The sequence below is a fragment of the Ictidomys tridecemlineatus genome, unplaced genomic scaffold, assembly GCF_052094955.1.
Source record: "Ictidomys tridecemlineatus isolate mIctTri1 unplaced genomic scaffold, mIctTri1.hap1 Scaffold_365, whole genome shotgun sequence".
Classification (NCBI taxonomy): domain Eukaryota; kingdom Metazoa; phylum Chordata; class Mammalia; order Rodentia; family Sciuridae; genus Ictidomys; species Ictidomys tridecemlineatus.
Genome location: NW_027522457.1, coordinates 174,078 through 199,926, shown reverse-complemented (window position 1 = coordinate 199,926; position 25,849 = coordinate 174,078). Strand labels below are relative to the sequence as shown.

General features: G+C 35.8%; 1 long non-coding RNA gene across 1 annotated transcript; it reads right to left on the bottom strand.

The window, feature by feature from the left end:
* Window positions 1-2,129: 2,129 nt before the first annotated feature.
* Window positions 2,130-25,846, bottom strand: LOC144373357 (uncharacterized). Its single transcript, XR_013433069.1, has 4 exons — window positions 25,566-25,846; window positions 8,933-9,019; window positions 7,089-7,205; window positions 2,130-2,628 (listed from the first exon to the last, which is right to left on the bottom strand). It is a non-coding gene; the product is annotated as an uncharacterized LOC144373357 (long non-coding RNA).
* Between the last annotated feature and the right edge of the window lie 3 nt (window positions 25,847-25,849).

Below are 25,849 nucleotides of genomic sequence, written 5' to 3'. Positions count from 1 at the left end.
TAATCCAATAAAGTTCAGAGGTGATTAGATGATGAGAGTTGTAACTAAAAAACTGGCTTTACCCACTGATATAGATTAACTGGGAGGAAAGTGTTGGCAGGTAGGATGTGACTGCAGAAAGAGGTCCCAGAAGGTGTTTGTTTTGAGGTATATATTTTATCTCTGGTGAGCTGAATGCTTGTGCTTGCACTCTCTCTCTCTCTCTCTCTCTCTCTCTCTCTCTCTCTCTCTCTCTCTCTCTCTCTCTGTTTCCATGTTCTGAGTTACTTTGTTACTTTCATCTGTTTTGTCCTTCTGCTGCCTCACTTGGGTCCAGAGCAATGGAATTGGCTCTCTATGAATTGAGACCTCTGAAACGTTTTTGTTCTACATTTCCTTTATCAGGTCTTTTGGTCACAGCACCAAAAATGCTAACTAAAACACAAGTTAGGGGAAAAAAGAACATAAAATTACTTGAAATGTGTTAATGAAGAAAATATATGCTATTTGTATACAAGATTGAGTACTGTTATTAGAGAAAAAGGTATAAAGATCCTTTTCATCATTTTATGTTTGTTAAATTACAACTGATGAAGAAAAGTCTATTTTTATAGAGGAATCCCAAATAATAAATGAGGAGAAGAGATAAAATTAACATATAAATTGTTTGTAACTTTAAGCAAGTACATATTCTGAAAAAAGTCACCAATAACCACTAAATATTAGATATGCTATGGTGATAAACAGTGTATTCCCATAGTGTGATATTATTACATAATAGATAAATTGCAAATTGCATATGTAATCAAGCTTGGGATCAATAATTGTAAGTCTTCTGATGTGATTCAAAATGAATTGCTTAACATTATTTACTGGTATTGAAATATTACTTTAGCTAAATTTAATTCTTTTGGTATAGGTTCTGATCTGTATGAAATTTATGAAATGAAATATTTTATAAGATATATATATATATATATATATATATATATATAATCAAAAAGTTAATGGGTAAAAAGTGTCATACTTCTAAATTTAAAAAAAATTAAAAAGTATATAATATCAAGTAACAAGACACATAACTGGATATTTGATTAAAATATATAACATTTTGAGAAATGTTTAGAGGGTTTAAGAAACATTAAATATTAAGAAACATAGATTTATTACTTTAAGTTTAATAAAAATGAATTCTTGTAGGAGAAATCCCATGTGCTTATGAAATGCATAGTAATGTATTTAGGAATGAAAAGTAATTTTGTGAGAAGCATTTCTCCACAAATACTTTAAACAGCTTCACACTCACACACACACACACACACACACACACACACACACATACACACACACACACACAAACCCAGAAACACACAAATACATGATAATACAAATGTGTTATGATTACTTTGGAATATCAACTTTATTTAATTAAGAGATGTCTAGAATTAAGAGATTCCTGGTTATGTCAATGAGGGCATTTCCAGAGATAATTGTTTTTTGGGACATCAAAATAAAGAGGGAGATCAGTGCTGGTATGGGCAACAGTGTCCAATAAACTGGGATACAAGATGGAGCAAAGGGTCAAAAAAGGAAGGAGCCCAGACAGAGGCAAGCATGATTCTTGAATAGGTGCATAGATTGCTGCAGCCATCATCAAAGGACAGCAGACTTAAACTCCAACTCCTTCACTTTTCTAACATGAACTCTGACCAGTTATTCTCCAGGTAGTTTCTAGGCTTCAGTCACATACTTGGACCACATTGTTGGTTCAAGGCTCCATCTCCTTAGACCGAGCAGCTGCTGGTTCCCCTAGCTCTCCAGTGTGCAGATTGCCATTATGTTTTACCTTCCGAACATGTAAACAAATCTACGAAATCCCCTTTTATAATCTTACATGGAGATATCCTATTGGGACTAGAAGTGGTTCTAGAGAAATAAAATTGTACGTTGATATTTTCTTAGTTGATTTTGTGGTTTCTGGAGTTAATTGTCTACATTGAATAGACCTAATGTCCCTAAAGCTGGTAGTTCATGTCATGAACGCTTTAAAGCCATATACATAGTGAATGAATTTGACACTCATTATATGCCACTTGTGAGAGTCAAAATATTTAGTGACTCTATAAACGATATTTTTAACAGTTTTGGAAAACTAAGGAATATAATAATGTTCCCTGGATACTTCTTCACTGAACAACTAAGAAATATAATAATGTTCCCTGGATACTTCAAAACTGAACAAAAAAAGGAAGTAGCTCAGGAACTCATTTTTTAATTTTTCATCCCTAGGTGTGCGTATGCAATCTAAAGTCTTCTTAGTGTGTACTGAAGGATAAACTTCTCTCTTTCAGTCAATGAAAATTGACCATAAACCTCCAACCTCTCATAGATCGAATTACAATGCAATTTTAGCTCTTATCCATAAACAGTGTCTGCAATGAAAGTAAAGTTACTGCTAGGAAAAAAAGGACATTCTGTAATTTTGAGAACAGTTGAGAGGACACTGAATAGGCTGGGGAAATTCCTACATTCTGTTGGGTTTTAGAGGAAGCGACTTTCCAATCCTTAGTGCCAGTGACATCTCCACCCCCAAGTACATACTCTGGTTTTGATCTCTTTATCTCTCTGAAAGAATGGATTCTTCATTGCCTGTGGAAAAAAAGGATCCTTCTTGATGATATTGCCCAGCCAGACAATGCTGGTACTCCTCAGGGCCCACATTCACCACCTACTTCTACTTCTAGACCTATAACTAGACCCAAATCTAAGTAGCCTCATGAAGGAGAGTTACAAAGTGTGAACCATGAGGAAGTGCATTACACCAAAGGAACTTCCTGAGTTTTACAATGTATACAGAGGTCTGAGGAACATGTGTGTGAATGGATTTTAAGCATGTGGGATAATGGTAGAAGAAACATAAAATTAGACTAGGCTGAACCTATTAATATTGGCTGGTTAAGCAGATATTCTGAATTTAATGTAGCAGTTTAAATTGCTAAAAAATTTACTAATAATTTATTCAGTGGGTTGTCTGAATAAGGATCAAATTGTAATTGTGAATGAGCTGAAAATGCCTTATATTCCTTGGTTTACTGTTGATTATGGGACTCAAATTTTCAGAGAAACTGGAATGCTGGATTTTGCAAATAAGACCTTCTTCTCCACAATATAAAGGTCTAGAAGATGTGCATTCATTACTACTTTAAGAAAGATTTATGAGAGGAGAATCAGTATCCTTGATGAGCTCTTTCATTGCTCTTCTTTATATGTCATTTTTTACTATGAGAGCTGAAATTACCCAATTAGAAAACTGAAATGCAATGAGTATTATTGGATTTCAAAGTATCAGAGACCAAGTGACAGCACTCAACAACTACAGGCAACTTGGTTCATACCATAATGCATAGCAAAGTAGAAGCAATAACTAGAATCTTCTGACTTATGTACATCTAAGACCTTGGATAATCAGTCATGGTATTTTCAGAAGTCATTATGATGGAAAATTAAAGTGCATACTCCATTTATATAAGCATAAAAATTTCAGAGCAAATGTGCAATAACAGAAAATCATAGTTTCTCAGCCAATGCCAAGACTTCAGTCAGTTTAAGTCTCAAGGGAATAAGTTAAGGGAAGGCAAGTTACTTTTGAAGAAGGACGTTGTTACAGTACCAAAAAGTTAAAATGTTAATCTTTCTCCCATTCTTCCCCTAAGGGGCCTATGGACTTTAACCAGGGTAAATGTAAATTAGGGAAAAGGCTATGATCTAGTCTTTGGGGGACTATTCAATACCATCTCTGAATTGACATTGATCCTGGGAGATTCAAAATGTCACTGTTACCCTCTGTTCAAAATAGGGACTTAGAGAGGTCAGTGATTTATGGAACATTAGCCAAGACTTGAATAGGAGTGTTTACTGGGTCCCGTAATGCATCTTGTGGTTGTTTCCCCACTCCCAGCATGCACATTCAGGATAGAAATACTTAGAATACTGGTTTTCTAACATGTGGATTGATGGTTATAAAGGTGCCAGAAAGGCTAAATCAAAGCTGGTAGAACTTCCTTTGCTTAGGAGAATAGTAAATCAAACACAATATTGCATCACTGGTGGGATTACATAGATTAGTGTGACCACCAACAACGTGAAGGATGCAGGTGTGGTAGTTCCTACTACAGTCCCATTTAACTCCCCTATTTGACCTGTGCCAAAGGTAGATGGATCTTGGAGAATAACAGTTAATTTTCACTAGCATAATAAGGTAATGACTCCAATAACAGCTGTTGTAGCAGATGTAGTTTATTTTCTTGAGCAGATTAATACATCTCCTACTACCTGGTAAGTAGCTATTGATCTGGCAAATGCCTATATTTCCACACCTATTCACAGGGCTTATTAGTAGTAATTTCCTTTCATCTGTCAAAGCCAGTAATACAATTTTAATGTCTTTTTCAGAGGCATCAATTCTCCAACCTTGTTTTATAACTTAATTCACAGAAATTTTTTACAAAGTGTCACACTGCTCCATTGCATTGATGACATTAAGTGACCTGTCTTTGAGTCTCCTAATATTTTCTTCCATATCATCTAATCATTTTAACTCCTCTATGAGATTTTTAATTTCAGTTATAAGATTCTTCAGCTCGATTATGTGATACATCTGGTACTTTGTATCTTTTCACTTAAATTCTCATCATTTTTCTTGCATTGTTTTCCGGACCTCAGTGAGTATCTTTGTGTTTCTTCTAATTCTTCATGAATCAAATATCTCTGCTTAGTTCCTAGGATTTATTTTAATACTTTACTTGGTATATATTCCCCCATATTTTCATTTTATTTCACTCTCTCTGTTGTATTCTATGCATTAGATCAGAAAACTACTTCTCAATCTTGTCAGAATGGCCTCATATACATGTATTTCACTAATTTATCCACCCAAAGATTTTAAGCTATCTATCATATCTATATTCTTTTCCAGAGTGCTGTCTCTTTTGTGGTTGCCCACTGGAGCTTCAGATATACCACATCCTGTTAATTTCCTAAGACTGAAAAAGTAGAAATGAGACATTCTAGATGTAACTAGAGAGGTTGGAGTGTTGGATATGCATTGTGGTTTCTTCTTTTTTCACAATGAAACTAAGCAGAGGCATTTGTTTCTCACTATCTCTGCAGCAAGTCACAAAAGGATCCATAGGTAATTCTGAGGTAACATTCAGGCTGAGTTTGTTAGTCCTGGGAAGGTAGATACTTAAAGTTAGCTCTTTGCTTCTCATGCTCCTTGTTTTCTGTGGTCTATTATTACTAAAGAGTACAAAGTATCATTAATTCCTAGTTTTATTCTTTAAGAGAACTCTTTGAATGAGAGGTATGGAAATTGTGACATCCATTGAAGAACCAAATGTATAACAGAAAAATTGATAGACTCAGCTTTGTCACTGGGGTGAGCTGAGAGAAAATACAAAGAAGTCATGCCAAGGTCTGACCCAATTTTCCAGAGGGCAACTATTAGTTATTTCTGTTTGCTTCCAAATACATGCTTGTTAAAAGTTAGTAGCCACTGGAAATATGTTCTATAAGTTCCCTTTAAAGATTAAATAGGAACTCTACATTTTTGCCCCCTTTCTCTGGTACTCCAATAGGTTATAGCCCAGGGAAGTGTTCACATACCTGATTAAAAACATGTCTTTTTTCTGTGATCTAGGGATATTAAATCATACACCTTTCCCTTTATGATGCCAAGCTAAGTGGTTCATGATGAAGTACTTGGAAAGGTGGTTATAAAAGGTGGAGCACTCAAGTCATGAAATAAGCCAATTTCAGGCAAAAATGGGGAGCTAAATATTTTAAAACCCTTCTGGAGCTATGAAACCACTGGAAGTGCACACAAGCCCATAAAAACTTTTTTTGGGATTTGGATACAGTTATGTATAATCAGTTTCTTGTGCTTCCAGCATTAGGAAGTTTAGAATACAATCCTGTTAAAAACTGTAAGATTGGAGTGATCAGTGCCTTGACAAACTCCTTCAGGGGATATTAATAGACCTGTAGTTATCACTGGGGTGAGCTGAGTCAGAAAGTTTGGAAGTGCATGTCATCCTACCCCAAGCTGGGCACAGGATACTAGTTGTCTACCTCTTTAATTGCTAGATACAAGTTAGTCAGAACCATACCACCAAGTAAAGACTGAGAGATGATGACTGTCTTCCAGAAAGAAACAAGGGGCTGCATTTTAAAATTGCATCTCTAAAGTACTCCTGGGAGATGAACTGCCTCAGTGTGCTCTGATTCTTGCATAACATTGCCACATTTATCTGTGGTCTAGTGTGTTTCTAATCTCTTTCCAGCCTAGAGTTAACAACGTAAGATTTAAATTGTGGGACACTTTAGCATTAGGTACATAATTGAGGTCAAACTTTTCTCTCCATGTGGTGAAGTTGAACGTTGGGTATTCTCATCATGGCACAGTGACAAGAATACAGTCTGAGTCCAAGGATGCCTTAGCTTTTATTATTTACTTGACAAGGATTTTCTCAATTGATTGGTGGTTCAGAGTTTCTCAGCTGGCCTCTGACAATCTCTGAGTGACTTGATCTATGGTTAGATGTATACTTGGTATGTCTCTTGGAGGTAGTCTACCATGTGTCTTGTGTCCCCTCTGCTGATTCCATCTATATTTATCCATATAACTCAAAAACCCATGTGATTTCCTTTTCAGACCTTTTACTTTTTCTTTATTAGGCAAGAATAATGTTTATTTAATTTACAATCTTACAACATCTTTCTTTTGTATTTATATATAATCATTCTTCAGTATGCATAGGGGCTTATTTCCATGACTACCCCCTCCCAGATAGCAAAGTCTATGGAATCAAAGTTCTTAATATGAAAAAATACATGGTATCAGCATACAACTTACACACATTTTTTTCATATACTTGGAATTATGTCTAGTTTACTTATATTAATAAAATCTTAATATTATGAAAATATGGATATTCTGTATCATTTAGTGCATAATGACATAATATACATATTCAGAATAAATGCAGTTTCCTTAAAATGATTTTGATCTATGCTTAGTCAATGCAGAACTTACAGCTTCACATACTGACCTATATTTATGTTTTGTTGCTCCATTGCTCCATTTGCTTACTATGCAGTGTGATCAACAAAAAAAAGCATTGTTATCACAATAGATATGAAGATTTTTGTGCCTCAGCTCAGGACCTCTGAAAAAGAATTTGCATTTCACATTATTTTTAAATGGCTCTGGTAATTTTTAAGAAGTGCTAGTTTAAAGGAAAATTACCAATTGAGATAAATTTCACTACTTACTCCTGACAAAGACCTAGGAATACATTACAGAAAAATAAAAGGTTAGTTTACTTTTTGTGTCTATAGAACAGATTCCATTCTGCAATATTTGCACATAATTTTTATTGATTGTTACAATCTTTGGCATAAAAACAATCATGCCCACATTGAAATACAGTTTCTTTTCTTGTTTCTAGTTTTTAACATTATAGCGAATACTTACAAAGATGTTTTATTTTGGTTTTGTGTTTATTTTTCTTACCAGATACTTATCTTCTTTTCTTAGCAGTCAAAAGGATTTTAATTTTCTGGGTTTTGCTAGAATTATTGTGAACATTATCAATCTATATGTTTAGATATTTTAAAATGATATAAATATATATATTTTCTATTGGCTACAGTCTATGTTTGTTATAAATATGTCATGTAGGAACTAAAATAATTTTTGTTCTCTTATGTATCTTGTAATTTAAATTATACAACAATTGCAGCAGGTGCAAATACTTTATAAAATTTTTGGAAGCTAATCAAATAATCAAATCTCTCAATGGATATGTAGATTATCTAAAGAAGTGTATCTTACAGCAAATTTGTCTTTGGGAGAAAACCATATTATATGATGATGTAGAATGCTTTGCTTTTTCCAACTATATATGAGTATAGAGATTCTAGATTGCAGCAGACATGATATAACTCTATGTGAAAGTATGAAATAAAAAACTGCCCTGAAGTGACAAACTGCAGTAAGTTACAGTGCTGTTACGATGTAGTGGAACTTGAACTTCCTTCATTTATTCATGCCTTTATTTCTCAAATATTTATTTAACATCTGATATAGACTGGACACTGTCAAATCTGTTGTAGATAAAGCATTGAACAAAATACTAAATGATATCTATAGTCACAAACTTACTTTTAGTGACAGGAAATGCAAGCTAAACAATTAAGGAACCAACATATATACTAAAAAGGGGAGGGTAAGTGATATGAAGAAAAAATATTCCTCAAAGAGTAATAAAGGGAACTATTATAAGTAAAAGTGACCAAAGAAGTCATCACTGTTAGAAAATGACATTTAGATGATTAGCAAAATGCAAGGGAGTGAGAAACTCAGATATGGAGAGCGAAAAAAAGGAGAAGGTTCCATGCACAAAGGATTTCAAGGCAAAGATATTAAAGGATGATAATCTTACCATTGTAGAAATAATAAGTAATAAATATCTGGGTGTGGAATAAAAATGCCAAATGACAGTGTATATACCAGTTTAAAGATATTAGTTTTGACTATAATAGGCAGACATTGGAATTTTTGGAGCAAAATAACATGATGTTACATTTGAGAAATATTTAATTTTGTTTGACTTGTTGAGAATAGAGCATAGATGAACAAGGATAGTAACACAGAGGCTATTTGGGGGTCTACTGTGAAAGTAGTATTCTGTGAAAGGGGTGATCATGTTTTGAACAGAGTAATGATGCAGGATATACTAATTCTGGAGACTTCTGTTAATCTCTATCTATATACATGTTTTTATATATACATAGACACATTTTTAAGAAGTTATAGTAGACAGAATAATAATCTCCTAAATATGCTTATGTCCTATCCTAAACACAAGAACTCATGAATATACAACTTTACCTGAGACAGGGATTTTGAATTTAAGGAACTTGAGACAGGGGTATCACACTGGATTATCTGCACATGCCCAATGCAATCATCATGGTCCTGAAAAGTTGGAAAGGGAGACAAAACTAGAGAGTTAGAAGGATATACAGAGATAAGCAGCATTATTTTTCTGTGAAGATGTTGAAAGAGAACCAATTAATTTGGAAGAGGCTAGGAAAATTGCCTCTTTACACTCCTGAAAGGGATAAAGCTCTACTAATAACTTGATTTCAGATTAGTGAGACCTGCCTAAGATGTCTGACCTATGGAACTTCATGATGATACACTTGTGCTATTTTAAGCCATTGTTTTTGGTCACTTACATGCCATTAGTACACAGATTTTGTCACCTGAATGTGAAGTATTTTGATAACAAACACCTTAAAAAGTGGGTATAGCATTGGAATTGGGTGGTAGACAGAGACAAGGCAGTATTGAAAAGCAAGATAGAAAAGACTCAGATTGTTTCAAAAGACCATGAATAGAGACAAGGATGTTAGCAATTCTGCTAGAGACTCTTCAGTAGGAAATGAGGATCATGGTTCAGAACATACTTCACTAAACACAATACTCAAATCATCTGCTGATAGGAATATGTTTGTTAAAGACACTGCTGATGAGGACTGAATAGGAAATGAGGAATTCCTTATCGGAAATAGTAGGAAATAGAATCCTAATTATATAGTGATGGACAGTTTAGCAGATTGTGCCCTGCAGTTAAGTGAAAATCAGAACCTAAAAACATTTTATAAGACATTTAGCTGATGAGATTTTTAAAGCAAAAATGTTGAAAGTGTGCACTGATGTTTTCCTGATGTGAAGAATAAAAATGTAATAGTCTCATACTCAATAAGTGGATTTGAGGTTGCCCCCCCCAAAAAAAAATCTTTGCTTTTACATAAATAGTGTCTATGCCTTTCTCCATTTTGAAGTTTCCTCCAACACACTCTGCAGTGGATGGCACCAAAAGGTAAGGAATGCCTTAGACACAAGGTTTAGTACCACACTGTGATTTCGAGAAGGAATGACATGACTGTAATTAATTGGCAAACAATAACAACCAAAAATTAAAGGGAAAATCAGTAATATGTTGACAAGACATGGCCAAGCTCTCTATGCTCATAAGGGGAATCAAGTTATTCCTTCCTACTAGTTTATGAAACAAGCTGGGATGCAGCTATATACAGAGCTGCCACCAAACTGCCCCTGAATTTGTGTCCCTACCCTTCCAGTGATTTCTCCCTGCTCCTTCTTCTGAGTTCCTCCACCACTCCCTGTCTCTACTACTCATTTGGTTCAACATTCCATCTTACAGTGTGGTCAAAGTTGTACCCTGCCAAACTCCTCTTGAATTCCTTCTTGTGTAACATCCTTTATTTACTGCCCAACACAATATCTCATATAGAACAGATGCTCACTTTGCGAGTGATTAACAAAATGATTCTAATTTCAATAAACTTTGACTCATCTCAAACCAAAAACTCAAAAAACTTTCAAACCTTTCCATACAAATGACAGATGTCTACTAGGTAAGCAAGTTCATGTGAGTTTTTTCAAATTTTCAGATTATGATTCATAATCATCCTGAAATTCTGTAAGAACCTAAATCAAAGAAGCCAATCCTATCTTACTATTTCAGTGTTATGCACATTGATTAAATGCATATATTTTGGCAAATTGCAATTCAGGCACAGCATATGTGATACTTGGGCATAATAAAATACTAAATTAATTTCATCCTAAACCATTTGGAACTATTGCAATTATACCGAAGGAATTAGAAGGAATAGTGTTGTTTGTTTGTTTGCTTGTTTGTTTAGTACTAAGGATTTAACCCAGGAGAACTCTACCACTGAACCACTTCCCCAGCCCCTGTAATTTTTTTTTTAAATTTTGGGACAGGGTCTTGATAAATTGCTTAGGGCCTTGCTAAGTTGCTGAAGCTAGCTTTGAACTTGAGATCCTCCCACCTCAGCCCCCTAGCAGCTTGGATTACAGGCATGCACTGCGATGCCCCACTAGGAACAGTGCTTTAACCCCCAGAGAAATAACTTTTAGAAATCAATAATGAATATAATATCTCCACTTACAAAAAATTAAAAAGAATGTGAACAATGAACAAATTGCTGAGAAATGTTTTTAAAAGCATTAGCCTCATGTATGATAACCTATAGGAATTAAAGCAGCTAACAGAAGCAATTTTCCTTTTAAAATTGGCAAAGTTTTCTGAGTGACAATAAATCTCAATGAAAGAAGTTTAAATAAATGAGCATTTGTCTATGCTACTGGTAAGAGAGGATTGTTTACAAAGCAGCTTAAAACAGGCATACTTTAAATCCAGGAATATCAACTAGGAGGATTAAAACATTCCTAGAAAATAATCAAATATAAGCATCAAAAATATATATGACAGTGCTTATCAGATAATTTCTATTTTTAATTGGAAACAATGAAATAAGAACTAAAAATAAAGGAATTACTAAGTTACAATGTATCCATGTGAGGAAATGTTATATACTCATTAAATATTTCAATTACAGTGATAGAAAAAAAAACATAATGAAGTGACATTGTTTTCTATTTAAATTAGCATGTATTACATATGGACAGTGACAGGCAATGAACAAAAGTGTTATATGCAGACATATCTGGCAAATAGTTGAAGACATGTTTCATCTTTTTATGTGTCTCTATTATCTTAATTCTTTATAATAGGCATGTATGTATAATCAGAAATAATGTTTCTTTAGAAAAACACTAATTGAGGCAAATTTCAGGCATCCCCACCTCATATTGAAATGGTTCCCCCAATTTTTTTTTATTTTTAGGGTTTTATCTTTGCACATACTAAATACAAAAGAGAAAACACTACAAAATCTTCTTTCCCACAGGCTACCTCCTGAGGCATAATAATTACAACTTAAATATCCAAATGTTCAAATGCTCTCTCAGTACCTGTATGTTTCCCCTAGTTTCTGATTTATTTTTCATCTTTAAAAGTTTACAGAATTATCTGTCTCTGAAGACTTACATATGAACTGTATGCTTTTTATGTCTCCTTCTTTGGAGAATAGAACTTAAATTATTACTACAACTGAGGGGAAAAAGACTCGTTTTATGTGGTTTCCTAAAGTAATTTAGATTTGTGTGAATTAAAAATGGCATATTTATCATTGTTCAAATGAAGTCCCAATTTGGGGGGGTGGGCATAGCTTTTGCTTTAAGGAACTTAATTTTTATGATCAGAAAACCACTCTTTAGCTACTAAAGTTTTCAACATATTGCAAATCTTTCAGATCTAAGTTCCAAATGAAGTTGCTCTTATAGTTTTTCTATTTCTTATATTTGGGAGAGGTAAGGAGGATTTGGGTCTTTAAAAGTCAGATCAAAATAAAGCACAAAATGTCTTAATAATATCAATCAAAAGAAAAAGTAATACAATGTCAATCAGGTTTGTCTTTTTAAAAATTCTCAAACAAAAAGTAAACAAAATGCACACCTTATTCTGCCCCCTCTTTGCTATCTTCTTCCACTCCTTCCAACCTACCCAACCCTCTGTGTGCATTTCCCACACCCCACATGCACTTCACTCTCACTTATTAACCGAATGTTTTTCAAGTTCCCTTTAGAACTCTTCTAGTCCCTAGGAAAGAAAAGTAATGGGGATCTCATCACCTAACACCTTATATTTGTTTGAGGCTCAACCTCACAGGAACAGCTTTCTCACCTAGTTATTCTGATCCTGAGCAAAGCTAATTTCTAAACTCTAAAAATACCTTCCACTCTGGCAGGAACTCCACACAGTCTCAGGAACAGAAAAAAAAACTCTAGGTAACATTAAATCATCAAAAACTGAGAAATTTGGACCCCCAATTCAAGGGCACAGTGTCTCTGAATTCCCCCACAGGGCCTCGGGTCTCAGGTAAGGAGATCCCACAAAGTAAACCCTCAGGACATGATTAGAAGCTCTGCCTTGCTCTGCATAATACCAATGCACTGGAATTTCTGTGAATCACAGCAGAGTAGAATCTCAGACTTTGAACTCCACAGGAAAACACACAGCAAAAATAATAGCATAATGCAATGTTTTCAAATGCATAAATCTTCATTTGTTTACTTTAAATATTTTAAAATATGTCCTATTACATTTATTCTTGATTAAACCTCTTCTAGATAGTAATTCATTAATGGTTTCTTTACAGTTGCTGTGCAAACAGTTCATTCATATCTATGACATATCAAATCTCAGAGACATGTTCTTTAATTGCATTTATTTATTTCTAATCTTCTTAAGCTCTTACTACTGTAATGCCTGACTAAATATACACTAAGCTCTATTATTTAAAAGGTAAAATATATTTAAGATATATTTTATCAATAAAATTCACAACTCAACAATGTTCTATTAATAATAATAATAATAATAATTATTATTATTATTATTATTATTATTATTTTTAGCCTCAGACATTATTTAAAACTTCCTGGTAGAATAGTTGTGGTTAAACAAAATAAGTTCTGAATGGTTGCTTGAGATTTTGGATTGCCCACTAAAATGCCAAAATTTTCATTGTGACTGTAGTTGGGATCAGAGAACTTTTATAATACGATTTAGAAGAGATATCAGAAGAACCCATCTAAAAAACAGGATATATATCTTCCTATTGTTATGATTTTTAGGCCTTGAGCAGCTTCCATGGCCACCATGAAGATGTCTCAATAGTTGTCTACTACTGGCTGAGACATAAAAATGTACTCATTTCTTTGGCTTCAGAAAGTTGGGCCAGAAAGAAATAAGAGTGTATTTTCATCTGTTATTTTTTCTTTTTCTTAAGAGTGAGTGAGAGAGAGAATTTTTAGTATTCATTTTTTAGTTTTCCACGGACACAACACCTTTTTTTGTATGTGGTGCAGACACAACACCTTTTTTTTGTATGTGGTGCTGAGGATCAAACCCGGGACCGCACGCATGCCAGGCAAGCGCGCTATTGCCTGAGCCACATCCCCAGCCCCTGTAATTTTTTCTTGATTCAGTTTTTCTGCTTCTCTTAAAGCTGTGATTCCCTAATTTCAGCATCATCATAAGCTTGTTAAAAGACAACTCGCTGGAATTGTGGCTGGGTAGAACACTTGCTTGGCATATGTGAGTCACTGGGTTCAATTCTCAGCACCACTAAAAATTAAAAAATAAAAAGGTGCATTGACAACTTAAAAAAAACAAACAAACAAACAACAACAACAAAAAAAAAACCCACTCGTTGCTTCCGCCCCTCAGAGCACCTCATTGGCAGGTTTAGGGTGGAGCCCAACAATTTGCATTTTTAACAAGGTTCCCAGTAGTGCTGAGGCTGCCAGTCAGGACACCATACTTTGAGAATTACAACAGTTGATATCTGGGATGAGAAAAACCAATGGTCTCAGGTGAAGGGGACTGCAATAGTCTCAGGTGAAAGGGATCACAGAGAAGATTAAAAAAAAACACACACTGAAAAGAGAGGGAACATTCCAAAGACAAAATCCAACCTTCACACTTTCTTCAGAACTTAACCTGACTGCAGAGACCACTGAAACACTTCTTGCCCACTCCTGGACCCTGCAACTGCCTGGAATGTCTGCTCCCTCCCAACCTTCTATTCCTGCAGATCCCAAACATTGGAAAGCTGCAAGACATGGTCTTCAGGCTGCTTCTCTTCTATTACTCCGTTTACTCCATTAGCTTTACATTCCATACACTGATGACTCCCAATCACTATCCCAGACCTTCCCACCCTAAAAACATCCAAGTGCCACTGACTATGTGACATTTACCAGCTGATGGATGAAGAGCATCTTAAAGTAGATACAACCACACAACCTTGATTGCAGTCACTGCCTGCAAAACTGCTTTTTCCCACTATTCATACAGGTCCCTCTGGCTCTCTTTTACTGACCACGCATATCCAATCCTTTCCCTGAATCTGACCCTTCCCCTCCCTCCCTTGCAAACCGTCATCTTCTCTCACCTAGTTAATTATAATAATGACCTAACTGCTCTCCCTACCTCCACTGTCTACCCTCCACAAAGCCTGATCCACACTGGCCAGAGGATATTTCATATCAAACATTAGATTATGCCATGCCTTTGTTCAAAGTGTTCATTGGCTTCCCAAATTTTTCCAGACCCAACATGATCTGACTCTGCCCATTCTTGTTGCATCACCTCCTTCCACTCTCCTCCTCCCTTACCCTGTGGCAGCCACAGTGACCATTCTTCAGCATGCCCAGATGGTATCCACCTCAGGACCTTTACATGTGTTTTTGGAATGTTCTCCCTGTGGGTGTGACCATGGCTGGGTCCCATTCAAGAGTTTCTAAGGAAGCATTCCCAGAACACTCCCATCTCTTTGACCTACTTAATTTATTTTTCTATCACTTCTTGATATTTTATGACAGTTTATTTGTTTGTAAGTACCATATTTCCCACTAAAGTGGATGCTCCATGAGGCCAGGGACTTCTGTCTCCCTTGGGCACACTGTAGCCCTATCACAAAGTCCAGCACACAGAAGGCACGGGGGAAATAATTGCTGAATGAATGAACAAATCTTCCCCCAATCGCCATAGAGAGGACTCCACTCTAAAACATTTCTTACCATCTCTTTAATTATAGCAACAGAAATTAAGCTGATTCTAATGATAAAAATTTGTTTATAAAGTAAGTCCTATTGAGTGGACAGAAAAGACAGAAATTATATTGTAAAATATGTAATGTCTCTAAATAGTTCCTCTTGGTGTTCCAACACCCTTCACAAAAAAGTGCTACCCTGCACTTTGCTATGATCTTTAATTGTTCTAACTGGAGGGATGAAGTTGACACCCACCCTGCCCTGCCCTTTGTGGGCTGCATTCCTCTAGCATTTCTGAGCTGTAACACTGAAGGGATTCACTACCCAATAACAGCACAACAAATGCTTCACCTTGCCAGGATGGTAGCATTGACAGAAAGTATAAATGCTGTGAGTTCTAACCTAATAGTCTCTTAATGACTTGTAAAAATAAAATGAAGAACCTTGTGTTGAATTTTGTTAGATCTGGAAAAAAAGCAGCTCTTTCCCAGCCACCTATTTGGACAATATCAATTAATGCAAGTGTTGAAGGAAGTGAATCTCATGGGTTCTTCCCTCCAGTCACCAGAACTTACTATAGTTATCATAACCTCTGAGAATAGAATTAATGTCTGGAGAGCAGCAAAAATGCACAGACCCCCAAAATGCTCAAAACCCAGGATTCTACTTTTGTGATGGTTACAGTTGGAAGAGACAGCACACTCAAAGGTTGCATTACCAGAAAATGTTGCTATTCTCAGCGAGATGCAAAAAGTGGCAAGGGACTTGAGTTTAAAAGTACAAACACAAGAGAATCCCACCTTAATGGGTACTATTATGACATCCAGTTCAATATAATGAGGCTATTTCCAAGATCTGGCCAGCAGCCCAAATTAGCACAGCTTTACTGATGTGGATACAGCAAATTCTGTTTGAACAAGAAATCTCTGGGAAAAAAGATCCTTTCACAGGCTCTATTCATTTAGCAATAAATCAAAGGGAAAATATCCTTCTGGTAAAGACAGTAGCTCCCATCCTAGTAAAATATTAGATGTTCTAAATAAAATAATACTCTATGGGACATACTTATTGATGGCTACTTTGTGAAAACATCATTACTGTTGATATTAAATTGGTAAAGAGGAAATGGAATTGGGCCTAGGAGTGAGGATATTATTGCATGCAGTTGAGTAGGTACCAAGTCCACCCAAAGAGTGAAGAAAATGAGTCACTTTGTGGAGACCCCATAGAAAACAAAAGAGTCAACTCTCCATGGACTTTTGCAACACATCTTCAAGGAGTTAAAAATTACTTCATAAATATTAAGAATCATATGAAATTGTCAATATTGGCAATTTCAAAATATTCTGTTTTAATACACAGAAATGGCAATTTCACATAGTTCACCCTAAAACAATATCACCATGGTAAAGACAGCATATCAAAGAGGACATTGGTGAGCACTGGAGTCCAGGCTCTGGGTTCATATGCCTGCTGGACCACTCACTAGCTGTGTTATATCAGCTAAGTCACTCAACCCCACTGACTGAGCCTCTTGCACAAAGTAGCAGGACCTCAGATGTGAATCCTTACTCCTTAAGTTTCCTAAGCAAGAAAATTAATAAAGCAACTTGCCACCCTCCTTCAGCTTAGAGCTACTGATCATCTTCCAGCTTCTCACAGACAGAGCAGCAATGCCTGCAAATTATCCCGTACAAAGAAAAATAAATAAATAAAAATTTTGCAAAACCTAAAACAATTAACAACAATTTTTAAATGTAATACATCTGCAAAGACTATTTTGAATCTATAATGATTAAAATTCACCAGGACTCATAATAGTATTCAGTCCCCCAAATATTGAAAATTCCTTTTCAAAGCAAAACAAAAAATGAGCCCAACATCACTCTAACAGAACAAAAATCAACTCAAATACAGCTACTCTTTCTTCTTGAGGTAATGAGATCACAGAGACTGCCTTGGTCCACATCCTTGTGAGAGTTACTGTTGGGCTCCTTAGCTTGCAGCCAGATACTTTGCTGCCAATTATGAACTCTCTTACTACACACACACACACACACAAAAAAAAACCCCACCCCACCCAATGAGCCCAACTCTTCCTACAGCTTTCAGTACCCACTCCCATATCTAGTCAGCAGTCTCATAGCTCATATACCTGTGAGTTTCACACCTGTGAGCTCATTCCCCCAGGGTGTCCTGTGTTGTGCCTTGGCACTTTGGGCTCTCCTTATTTTTTTTTAACTGTGGATGGCAGCACTTCCCTCAATGAAAGCATCTCAGTCATCTGCAAGCCTATGAGCAATCAAGTAGGACACCATTTGTACTTATGCTTGTTTCCTTTTTCTGCAGGCACTGTCATTCATTTGGATAGTCCTCAAACTTGTCTCAGCACCTATCATATATAGTGCTCAATAAATCTTTTATGAATGCTTAAAGACACACTCATACTAAAAAAGTGAAGGAGGGGGATGGGGTTGTGGCTCAAAGGTAGAGTGCTCACCTAGCATGGGCAAGGCTCTGGGTTCAATCCTCAGCACCACATAAAAATAAAATAAAATAAAATAAAGGTATTGTGTCCAACTACAACTAAAAAATAAATATTTTTTAAAAAAAAGTGAAGGAGGATCTACCAGTCCCTTCCAGACACATCAGAATGACTTCTTTTTTTTTTATTCTTGGATAAATACCTCTCTCCCTAAGGCTCATGCTTTCCTTCCTTCAGCCCAATACCAACACATATCTATCGTGTGCTTACTGCAGACTAAAAATTATTTGATTTAATGTCACTAAAATAACCAATAACAATCAACATTTACTCAATGCTACTTTGTGGGAATCACAGTGCCATTATCTCATTTAAAGTTCACAATGACTCTCTGAAGTAGACTCTATTCTACCTGAATTTGCAGATTAAAAAAGAATAAGGAAATTAAGCCAATTACCCACAGGCATAGAGCTAGTGAGCGGTAGTACTGGGAGTAGTCAGCAGAGTCTAATATGCTATGTTACATAATAAAAATATGCACTAATATATTATTTCATAACACATTTTTAAAATATCTTCTAATACAACCCTATGTGTTTTAGGACTTGAAACACCCAACTTAGAAGCCTAGGGGGTAGATGGGCATCATGGAGCACACCTGTAATCCCCACTAGTCTGAAGCCTAAAGCAGGAGGACTGCAAGATGAAGGCCAGCCTAGAACTCAAGTTTTTGAGACCCTGTCTCAAAACACTTTTTAAAAAGAGGTGGGTATTCAGGGGGTAGGGTGATTACCTAGCATGTCGGAGACCCTGGATACAATCCTCAGGATCTCTACCACCCCCCCCAAAAAAAAATAAATTAAAAGAAACCTAGAAGTTAGACTGCATCATGTTCTAACAGCAGCAGAATTATAATGTCAAAGAAGGCCCTTTGGCCCTGCAAATCTTAAACAAATCATAGAGAGACTTTGCACCTCCCTGGCCTCCAATCTGCTATTTGATGACCTACTCTGTATCTTACACTTTCTTTCTAAAGATAATTTTTAAAATACAAGAATCCTACATGTAGAAGTACTGTTCAATGTGTTTAATATTCAATTTAGAATACTGGTATCCATAAAATCTTTAAAAACTGTGTTTTATGCATAGGTGCTAAAAATATTTTATTACTAAAGCCAGGTCAACATGTTGAAGATATATCAGTAATAATTTGAGAAAGACAAAGGTTTGGGGGAAAGCAGTTTCCAGTTATGATGAAACATGCTCAGTTCCAACAAAACAGTTCAGAGTAAAGAAGGTAATGAAGGAAAGAAAACCTCAGTTAGACAAGAATAGCAAGACAATCGCTATTTGCATGTGATTTTCAGAGTGACACTGTTACAAGAGTGACTACTGGGAAAAGAATATGTGACAATGATCACAGGTAACTTGCTTATGTCAAAAATCCAATCCTCAAAATCCCATCCTTTTCCTGACAGCTCCACTCTCACTTTTAGCTCCTTTGAATTATGTGCCTTCAGCAAATAGTGTAAACTAACCATATCATTTCTGACTTGTTTCTTTTCCCCTGTATTCTTAGGTATTTCAAGGACTCTCTTCTATTTTGCCCACTAAAGTGTAACTGGTCTTGAGTTGTCCAGATTTCTGCTTCACATATCTATGCAATTAATCATTGCAACCTGCCACATTCTGCCAAATAGTGGTGATACAGCCATGTGCTGGCAATGCAGAACAATGAGGAACACACAAAAGGCCTCAGCATACACCATAAGAAAGGCCAGTGTTTCATGTTTTATGCACTTTGCATTATACTTAGTAACATTAACAAGATCAACAAAACACTGGTTCCAACTAAATTAGAGATTTGGTAGAAGCTGTTTCTTAGAAACTTCTTTTTCCCTAGGAAAGTAGCCTGTGTAAAGCAGTTTCAACATCCCTGGAACAAAGAAGGCACTTGGGAAATTCTGGTTGACCCTCCCTCCAAGCAGAAATCTCTGCTTCCTTTAGAGCACATGATGATAAGAGCAAAGCACAGGGTGAGCCCATCCAACTGCAGAAGTCACCACACACACAGAGCACAATGCTCAGAGGGCTGGGAGTCAAGAGACTGCAGAAAAGAGAGGAAATAAAACCTACATTTTTTGGATGTGAGGATTTAAAATTCACATTCATGAGGGAACTACTCTTTTTTTTCCAAAAGCATTTTAATTGACATCACAAAATTCAAAAAAGCTAATAATAGCTCTTGGAGCCAAATACTTTTCTAGCTACTCCTCTATTATCTCTTGTAGTCCTCTGTAAATCTCTAAAAGGTGGGAACAAGTGTCTACTTTCACAAAAGGAAAAACAAGGGTTAAAGGGGTAGCATGACCTACTTAAGATCTCACAGTTATTATGGAACAGTTTTGATTCCCATCCAGACCCACCTGATGCCAAGACCCATGGCTACCCTGCCTGGTTGCTTAGAATGATATAGGGACTTTACAACCAACAAAATCACAAGCTCACTGCAATATCATCTCCTTGAGCAAAATTCATAGATGGCAAACAGATGGGCTAGGCTCAGAAAGACGCAAAAACATGAATCCTCTACAAATAGGAAGTCACCACACATCCTTCTCAGCTCTGTCATCACCATGGACAATCACTCTCCATGGCCTGAGATAGGAGAAAGGGAACTGAGGTTGGGGCAGTCTCTCCTTAAAGCAAGGTGCAACATTAATGCTCCATTGATAGGGATTCAGGTATTCCAATTTGTCTAAACTCCAGACAATCTTTATTTGTATGGCACTTATGCATAGATACGAGCACTTTAACTCAGAGAATTTTTAATCACCATTTAATCATCTGGAAAGACATCACAAACCAATTAGAACAGAGAGGTAAGCACCAGATAAAGGGAAAGCAATAGCAGTAAATATAATTTACTAAAATTATAAAGATAGACATATCCTCCCCCATTAAACACGCACATACCGTGAACCAAACATAACAGCATTCCTCAAATGAGTAGACTAAGTAGGAAACAAAGACATGCTTTTGGGGGTTCAAGTAAAGCCTTCCTTGAATTTCTCCACCTATATACAATACTTGCATGAGTCCCTGCCTTCAAATAAGGCAATGATCCATGTCTTCCCATGATGTGACTCAAAGAAGACAACACTTTTCTCCCAAAAGCTAGACTCCAAGAAAACCAGAAGAGGGTGGGAAGGCAGGTCATTGAGCACATACCAAGCAGCCAACACCTAGGAACTAACAGGATGGTTCTGTGAGTCACTAGGTTAAGGCAACAACAAAGGAAAGACTGGAGGTCAGAATGGCCTGGGGAAAAGGAAGCAGCCAGGAAGTGGCCATGCCAAGGGGCCAGAGGATGGCACAGCAGCCCAGAGAATGCTGGAGAGTTCTCCATTCCAGTTCTTCAATAGAACCCCTAGAGGAGAATGGCAGCTATCATCAAATCTTCCCCATTTCCCCCAAAGGCAGAAAAGAGTCACACACACACACACACACACACACACACACACCATCTAGGAAATACCCCACTGCCACAACAGGTAAATCATGTCAAATCTGACAAAAAAGGATGACTTCTCTTACTAATCCACGTGTGTGTGTATGTGTGTGTGTGTGTGTGTGTGTGTGTGTGTGTGTGTGTGTTTGGCTTCTGGGGATTTAACTAAAAGGAGCTTTACAACTGATATAAAACTAGAGAGTTCTTTTTTATTTATAATTTTAAGACAGGGTCTTGCTAAGTTGCTGAAAGTCTAACAAATTTCTAAGGCTGACCTTGAACATGTAATCCTCCTGCCTCACCTCCTGAGTCACTGAAATTATCAGCTTATACCATGCCACTCAACTGAAAATGATATATTCTTAATTGAATATAATGGAGAAGACATCACTGCTACATCTTAGCTAGTGAAATGTATACACTAAGCAGCAACACAGAGGTAGCTTTTCAAATCTTGAATTCAGGTCAAAGCTTATCTTGAAGCTGGATAAGCTGAACACTACAGGCTTTATTCATTTAAATCCATTCCTCTCTCCCTGACTTGTTCCTCTCCGAAACCACAAACCTCTCATTCTCATACACAGAGAAGGACAGGATGCCACAGTTGACACAAAATCCTTTAATTCTGGCTTTAGGAGGATGAGAGATTTGAAGGTAGGTGAGTCAATGGGCATAAAGCGATAATTAGGGAAAAGAAATGAGTTCAATGTTCTATTACACAGTAGGGTAGAATAATGTAACCTATTTCAAAACAGGATTTTGGGGCTGGGGTTGTGATTTAGTGGTAGAGTGCTTGCCTAGCATGTGTGAAGCACTGGGTTTGAGCCTCAGCACCACATAAAAAATAAATGAAATGAAAATATTGTGTCCATGTATAACTAAAAATATTTTAAAACAAAAAAATAAAAGAATTCAAGTGGTCTTAGCAAAAAGAAATCATGACTGAGGTAAAAAATATGCTAATTACCCCAATTCAATTATTTCATAACATGTACTAAAGCAACACACTATAGCCATAAATACAACAGTACAATTATATGCTAATAAACATTTTTATAATGTTCTGGTTTCATCACTTACTCATCATCTCTGAGCCTCAGTTTCCTCACCTAGAAAATAAGAAGTGTGATTTCTCTAAACCAAACATCACGCAGAGTGTTCAAGAAACAAATTAGGCAATAGTACTTTGAAAGAAATACGCAGTCAGCGAATGCTTTTTAAAATATTCAAAGTTTATAAGCTTATAAAAGATGAATTCTAAACCAAATAAATATACATTATTTTGCTAATAAATTATAATAAAGACTATATGAAGGATAAGATTAAATTGAGTAATGGTAGTGTGAATATCAAAAGGGATTAAATATCCCAACTCTTCAGTTTAATAAAATGTTTGGTATTTAAAAAATTACTATTAATACCAATGTGTCTCCAATTTGTTTTGGTAATCATAAAGGTACATAAAAGACCATCTGAAAATGACAACTAGAACTTGGCTATTCAATATTATCATAGTAAAGATTAAACACAATTGTGAATCAAATCTAATTTGTTGGTATACATTAGGGTACAATATTTTTGTAGTTCTAGAAATTAATGTTATTTTGAATTGCCAAAAAGATTATTAAACTTATGCAATGAGTTCTCCTTGGATCTGAGGAATGAAAGTAAATTATTTTATATTTGCTGTAACTTGGGAAGTCAAAATGTGCTTCATCTGATATCACTTATAATATAAAAGAGTGGTTTTGCTAACAGCAAAATAAAATCTATTTTGATAATTATATATAATTATTAACCAAGTCTTAAGAAGCATGTCCTAAAATTTACTACTAATGACAATATCATTGCCCTTTAAATAAATTCTAACAAATTTGAATTTGAGCACCCCAATGAATTTAACACCAGTTATGTATTTAAAGAACAAACCAGTACGAGCATATTTTATGTTTGCTTCTTTAAAGAGGTTTATAAAGTTTTATAACCACAGAATATGCTAACATTTAAAAATTCTAATTGTGAAAAACACGTTTTTCATAATGGTTAACTGTGAGAACATGTAATAGTATTAAAACAAGAATAAAAAAATATGGGGCCATTATCATGTGGGCCCTTTCTCCCTTTGATATAAGGAAGGATGTTTCTCTGGCATTTGCCCTAACTGTTTGAGAGAGAGAATTTTTTAAATATTTATTTTTTAGTTTTTGGCATACACAACATCTTTGTTTGTATGTGGTGCGAGGATTGAACTCGGGGTGCACACATACCAGGCAAGTGCGCTACTGCTTGAGCCACATCCCCAGCCCTGTTCTACAAATTTAAAGGAGGTATTTAGAAAACAACAAGCATGGTATATAACACTAATAAGTATTTTTTTCTATCTGTTCTACTTTTAGTAGCACAGTAATAGAAATTTTAACATGGAAAACTTTTTTTTTCCTCCTACATGCTCTGTAAATCACTTTAAATGTAAAACATCATGTGAGATTTTCCACTAAAGCAGTGTTTCATCTAAACAGATTAAATAAGCAGAAAAGCTCTCCTTACCAACAAAAAGTGGTTTAAAATATTTAATCTGTCTGATTACACAATTACAAATTACTCACTAAATCTACTTTCTTACTTTCCAAGTACAATATCAAAATAGTACTTACTTATAATTCTCATTAGAATTCTAGTTTAAAATATATTAATATTTAGGACTACCTTCTACAGAAGTCCCCTCACAGAATATCATATATCAATCAAACTTATTGAGGTCATACACCAATGAGTACTTGATGGATATTAGTGGCAGATTGTTTTTAATGTCATCAGTAAACTAGCTCTCATCTGTATTTTTTGCAAGCTTCTACACACAGTAATTTTGAATGCTATAAATATGTCATCATAAATGATACAGTGACTAGACAGGAGAATGCTATGTAAGTAGAAAGTACCATGATGTCTCTGGCTTACTTTAGAATTATTTAGCAGGGAAAAATAAACATAAAATAGATATACATATAGGTAGAGACAAAATAAATACAGCCAACATTAACATTTGTTGAAACTAGATGATATGTACATGGATATTCATTGTACTAGACTAACCACAGGCACCCACCAGAGGACTGAGTGTGTGTGTAATGCTTGTGATGTCTCAGACATACAAAGCACTTTGTTAAAGAATGTCCATTTCCTTTCCATGGTAAGTAGACATAATTTTTCACCCTCTAATACTTCTATTGCTCAGAGTGGCTTATGTTATGAGTTATGCATTGCCATTTTCTCTTGTTTATTTTAATAATATGAAAAATTACATTCATAAAATAAATGGTTTTGTTTCATGATACCCCAAATAGTGGTAAATTTTTCACTCTATATTGAAGTACAGTTTTCTTGCTATTGCAAAAATCTAATAACATTTAACACTATTTACTAAAATGAGAGTCTTCTTAATAACAAGCTATTATTCTTGAATACTGAAACATCACCTACACCAAATTCATTTTGTAAGTCTATTGAATTGACTTTTCTTATTAAACTGGGCACCGAGCAAATAGTTTTAATGCAAGCATAATATTTCCAACTACTACATTTTTAATTTGGCAATCTAAAACAATGTGGAATGAATCCAATTCTCATTGATTGGATTCCAAAAAGCACCCTTAACCCACCACAAAGACAAAACAGCATTTTTACTATCTGGTGTCAACGCTCTCAAGTAGAGAAATTCTGAGGTCCCCTAAAAATCACAAGAATTTCAATGTCTAAAAAACCAAACTGCATACACAAAAGGCTCTTTATAAAGGCTTCAACCCTAAGCAATTCCACTTTCACAAACATTATACAGAACATAACATACTTTCCTCAGGAAGTGCACACCCCACCATGTGATCAGACTGAAGGGCCACACCAGCAACCAGAAAGAATTATGGTTTCTAATAAGAATAGATTGAAAAGATGCTGCTGCAGCTTCCCAATGGGTTGCACCCACAGATGGCACCCAGAGCTTAGCTCCTCACCTGTGAAGTTGTCAGGACCAGGAGGGGTGCCCCACTAAGAGTTACAGCTTATGATTGGCTCTCTTGTCAGTCTCGGTTTTTGTTCACAACTTCAGTGATGTTTGCAGGTGGTGAAGCATAACAATGGAAGATATTTCGACTAGAAGCGCCCCTTTCACCAGTGCTAGGATGGGTGTAAGGTAGAGAAACAAGATGAGGCCCAGTGTGCCAGCTGGCCATCCCTGGGGCTCACACACCACCAGGGCCATTACCAGGATGAGGGTTTCCGTCAGTCGGTTTGCATG